Here is a 6,000-nt window from a genome sequence, read left to right on the forward strand (position 1 = left end):
AGGCGATGTGCGTTCCGCGACTCGGTAAGGACCATGAAATTTGCAAAAAGTTTCGAGGAGAGACCCGGAGTACTGAATGGAACCCGGAGACTCAAAGAAAAAGTCCGGGGTCGTTTGAAGGTTGTTGTGGCGGAATTCCTGGCGGCACTGAGTGTCAGTGGTGAGGAAGCGGGCGATTAGGTGGCAGTCTTCTGCGTGTGGGGCAGCTTGCGAAACTGGAGTATACTCAGATGCATCAGGTTGGTTAGGGAGAATGGTATCGAGTAGAGCAGAACTATGGCGGCCGTAAAATAAATATAGAACGGAGAGACGCCGGTGGTCAACAGCGTTGCGCGGTATTGTAGGCGTACGTGACATACGGACGGACGAGATCCCAATTTGAGTGTTCGGATGAGACGTAGACAGAGGGCGTATCGCCAAGGGTACGGTTAAATTGTTCTGTGAGGCTGTTAGTCTGCTGATGGTAGGCGGTTCTGGATTGAGGAATGATGCTGCACTTGCTGAGCAGAGCTTTGACTACGTTCGATGAGAAAACGCGTCCTCTGTCACTGAGCAGTTCGCGGGGTGCGTTGTGGCGAAGGACGAGTCGGTCGGACGCTGAGGAGGATGAAAGGGCGGCGGTTTCTGCTTACCTCGTCAAGTGATCAACTGCAAAGATGGCCCAACGGTTACTGACGGCAGTGTACAGAAGGGGTCCGTATAAATCTGCCTACGCGGTTGAAGGGCCGCGCTGGGGAATGTAGCGGCTTCAACTCTCCAGCAGAACGGTGAGCAGTGGGTTTTCGACTTTGAGAAGCCAGGCACGAGCGGATGTACTCACATTTCACGCCATTAGTAACGCAGCCGGATCCGTAAGACTCCTGCGTGACTGCATTGTGGGTCAGCGTGGAAGTAGTCACAACTTGCGAGCGTAGGTGGCCAGCCATTACTAATAACCACTTGCGGCAATCGGCGCTGCAGTTGCGGCGATAAAGGAGAGTCACGGACTGCAAAATGAAAAGCCTGATGGCTGAGAGCACGTGATAGAAAAGCCGCCGTAGGATAGTAGAGGAAATCAAGCAGAGATGCAATCCAGAGGTTCCGTGCACTGCGCTGAAGGCATGTTTTTGATGTGAAGCGATGGCGGGACCCTTCGAATGTTGAGAGGCTGGCGACCTCAACCAGAAGAGGGCAGCGAGAAAGGGCATCGTCACATTGGTGCTTGTGTCCGGTACGGTAGACGACGTGGACAAGTTCCTGCATACGAAGAACGGCCGGAGGGGTCTTTCAGGGACGATAGCCAGCAAAGGCCGTGGTGGTCCGTCAGGCGTCAGGACAACCATAGATAAGGGCAGAAGTTGGTTTAGAGCACAAATGAGTCAAACATTATTTTTTATTTTACTGAGTAATTAGACTCCGCCTTCGTGAGGGTGCAACTTGCATATAGGCGAAAACGTACTCAGCAAATCCAGGTTTTGCTGCGCGAGTACAGCGCCGAGATCAACACGACTGGCGTCGGTGTGGACTTCGTTAGGGGCCGTCGGGTCGAACTGACACAGGATGGGCGGGGCATTTAGGATGCAGCGCAAGGTATAAAACGCATCGTCGCATGCGGGTGACCATTGCGAAAAGTCGGAACTGCCGGAGATGTGTTCAAAGTGCAGTAATCCAAGCGAAATTTAGAATAATCGTAAGGAAGTAGGAGCTACAGATCAAGGAAGCTGCGCAGGTCTTTGACAGTAGTAGGCTTGGGAAAGGCAGCGACAGCATGAAGTTTGGTTGAGTCTGGAGAGACGCCTTGCTTGGAGACACCGTGCTTCAGGCGGTAGAGACAGGCGTCGAAATCTAGAGAAAAGACGACGATGTCGTCGAGGTAGTGAGGCATGCCTTTCATTTTAGTCCCCGCAAAACGATGTCCATCATTATTGCAAATATTTCAGGCTCGTTACAAAGACCAAAAAGCATAACTGTAAATTCGTATAAACCTTCGGGGGCTACGAAGGCTGTTTTGGGGCAATCGGCCGCTTCCATGGAGACCTGCCAATAACAGGAACGTTGATCGATGGAATAAAAGAGTTCGACTCCTTGCAAACATTCCAGAGCGTCATCTGCGCGCGGAAGAGGGTATACATTCTTTCGCGTAATCTTAAGATTAAGGCGGTGGTAATCTACACAAAAGCTGATGAAGCGATCTATGACGAGCGCAGCAGGCGAAGCTCAAAAAGACTACTGGAGGGCTGAATCACGCCGTCTTAGAGAATTTGGTCGACTTTTTTGCGACATTTATTACCTCGGTGCATAGAATCCCATGTTATGATGGATAAAGGGTATGATCAAATAAATGAAAAGGAAGGTTAGCTGATGTAATGAAGTCCGGGAGTGAACGATGGTGAGGTCCCTGCGGCAAAGCGGCATATGACGACGGATTACAGGTTGAGAGACCAGCTGCCTCCGGGTGACGAATCCGCGTCGGCTTCAGCGCTGGACATTCTCACAGCAGGTGATGGATAATGCCTTCAGCATCTCGATACTTGCAGACGGGACACCCAGGATGGGGATGCACATATTGAAACTTAGGTCACATTCGAGTCACTGCAGATGTAAGGGCACACTCAACTCAAATCCTGCGAAGCGCAACCCCCTCTGCACGGTATAAAACGTGGGTTGCGGTATAGAACACGTGTGCGGTGTCGCAGGTACGTCTTTCTTGCTAAAAGGAGGGTAGCGCTATTCAGTTTCAGGAGCTTTGGCGATCACGAGGTTGGGATATAATGGCAGGTCGCAGAATTCGCACGGCTTTGGGAACAAAGAAGGTCACGTCGAATCCATTCAATGCGAATTGGCTGCGGAATGCATGCTGCTAGGCAGTGTATATTTTAGCAAATTTCTGTGCGGCTACTGACGCGTCTAAGTAGATTTGTCGCCTTAAGGACATAAGTGCGTATGACAATACGGGCCGTGGGAAGAATGGTGGTCACGGAGCGATGCGCATTTTCAACAGCAAGCAGCTCCGCATAGAAAGATCGAGGTTCCAGTAATTGAAACCTTGACTTGCAGGTGCAGTACTGCAGTTGTCATTTGAGCGGGCGCCGCCCGTTCATGAGCAGTGCGTCTGATCAGACCCAGCGTATGGACCGCCTGTTTTCTAGCTCGAGACAGCCATGCAGTTCCAGTTCCTGGCTTATGAATGGGTTAAACCCAATATTTTTACTGTGGTTCTTCCCTGAAGTGGGGTTCCGGTCATATATAGACGAATAGGTGTTGCAGCTAATTTACAGCGCCCCCGGCGATTGGAGACTGACATGAACATAGTTTTATACTGGTAGAGAGTTGAAGCCCAACAAAGAAGCATATGCAGACGTGATATCTAAAGCTGATTGCAGGGCAGTGCGGCTTGAGTCAGCAGGTCCTTGTGTGCGATCCACACCTTGAAGTCATCAGCGTGTATTAAGAATTTAACCGCTATGCTGCCAACTCCGCCCGTTCCGCCTCGCGGAAAATGGCCCGAGTCGCATTTCGGCCACAGCTTCCAAGCGACGAAAACAGAGCAGCTAGGGTGCACTACGTAGACGCAGTTCTTGTGAGATCGGCGCCAACTGCTCTGTGTATTTCTCGTTTTGGGTAGAGAATGCGCAGACAGTCAAATTACCGACACACGGCGAAACAAAAGGACGGAAGAAAATGCGTGGTATAGGATGCCGTTCCCTGCGTCTTTTGGGAGGCCAGATGAGATTTCCCGTTGAAACCGTCGGAGCAGGCACTCCCCTGATGGGGCTGGGACAGGTAGGTCACCGCCGCTTGCGGCGGGGGCTTGCCTGCCACCGAAATTTTGTCTGTTGTAGGCTGTCATTGCACCCGCCACCGCTTCGGTGGTGGACGACGGCTGTTGTTGCGGCGCGCGTCTTTCTCTCTCTCTTCCTTTTCTTTCTTCTCTATTTTCTCTTCTGTCTGCACGAAGCAGCGGAGGTGACTCAGCTACAGAGCCAGTAGCAGGCCCGTAAATTTTCGTTTCCTTCTTCCTACAGTCACAACAACGACAACAACGTCGAAACCGTCGTCCGGACGCAACAGCCTGTAAGCTACCTTGACCAGCGCAATGGACACCTTCGACGTCAATGCGTCCTGCACAGTCCTGGTGGACCACGACGCCGAGGCGTCGTCGCTGGGCTGTGACCTCAGCGTGGACGTGGCCTCCTCGACGCACGACGTGGCCCATTTCATCTTACAGAGTGTCGTTGCGGTTCTTTTGAAGAAATAAACTCATAATTTACTTGCCGCTGTCAATCAATGTCAGGGCTTTTGTGTTCATCTGAATTTTATTTATTCGAATGTGTTAAACTTGACTTTATGTGTGTGAAATAAGGAGCTTCTTGAAATAAAACCTACAACTGGAGATATAGAAATGCTTGCATTGCTTAGCCTGACTAGCTGGAAGTCTTTGTGAGACCCCGTTGTTGCTGGATTGAGCTCTGTAAACCGGAAAGCGGCACCAATAGCGCATATTACATTCCCTAAGCACAATTTTCACGCCACTGTAAAGCAGTTCCTCAGTTTTAATCGTCATTTCAGGCTACGTTTAACAGATTTTCAGTTCCTCAGTATGCTGCCAGCTCCGGCACATTTTTCCTTCCTGAAAAAGGTTGGCGAGACTACGTTGCTCAATTGCGCTATTTTTATAGAAATATACTTTCTAGAGCCATGCTGCTTCAATTGGCCGAACCAGCGCGAAAAAGGTCAGGCAAGCGTGACAAATTTATTTTCAGCTTTTTTTTTTTTTGCCCCGCATATCCTGGCTTCGAGGGGTGTCTGAACATTCGAAATGGTTTACGACAGCGATAGCGACTATATTCAGATAGATAGATAAATAGATAAATTAATTTATTGAAAGCAAAGGCAGAGAGGCTGGCCGGAATGTTTAAAATCTGGCTTGCTACTCTGACCACACATTTGTGTGCATTTGATCACTGTGAATATTTGGAAATTGCGTCGTTTATTGTGACCTGCCATCGCGAGTTCCACACTGCGTTTGTTGGCTCATCATCATCATCATCCAGACTAGGGTGAAGGCCTCCCCCATACTCCTCCAATTAACCCGGTCCGGTGCTAGCTGCATCCACTTGACCCCTGCGAACATCCTAATCTCATCCACCCACCCAACTTTCTGCCGCCGCCTGCTACGCTTTCCTTCCCTTGGAATCCAATGCGTCATCCAAGCGACCATCAGTTATCCTCTGTTCGCACTACATGCCCTGCCCATGCCCATTTCTTCTTCTAAATTTCCACTACAAAGAAATTAAATTTTCTGACCCACTCCGCATGCTTCCTATGTTTCTCAACGTTACACCTACCATTTTTCGTTCCATAGCCATCTGCGTTGTCCTCAACTTAAGTAGAACCCTCTTGGTTAGCCTCCACGTTTCAGCCCCATAGGTAAATACAGGTAAGATGCAACTGTTGTATACTTTCCTCTTGAGCGATACCGGAAAGTTGCTAGCATCACTGCCTGCATCACCGCCGATATTTCTACTGAGTCAAATGCTTTTTTCGTAATCAATGAATGCTATGTATAAGGGCTGGTTATATTCCGAGCATTTTTCTATCACCTGGTTGATGGTATGGATATGATCGATAGTAGAGTACCGTTTCCGAAAACCTGCTTGATCCTTTGCTTGATTGCAGACTAAGGTTGTGCTGATTCTATTAGCGATTACTTTAGTAAATACCTTATACGTAACAGACAGTAAGCTGATTGGTCTCTAATTTTTAAGGTACTTAGAGCCCCCTTCTTATGAATGAGGATAATGTTTGCATTCTTCCATGATTCCGATACCGTCGATGACACCAGGCACTGCGTATACAGGGTGGCCAGTTTTTCTAGCACGATATCCACCCCGTCCTTTAACAAATCTGTATTTATCTGGTCATCGTTAATCCGGTCATCGTTAATCACTTATCTAATACAGGGTTGCCACAACTGCCGCCTGCTAAACCTGATAGTGAATAGGGTCTACAGCAGCAAAC

The sequence above is a fragment of the Amblyomma maculatum genome, chromosome 8 (assembly GCF_055883805.1).
Source record: "Amblyomma maculatum isolate TAMU_Amacu chromosome 8, ASM5588380v1, whole genome shotgun sequence".
Classification (NCBI taxonomy): Eukaryota; Metazoa; Arthropoda; class Arachnida; order Ixodida; family Ixodidae; genus Amblyomma; species Amblyomma maculatum.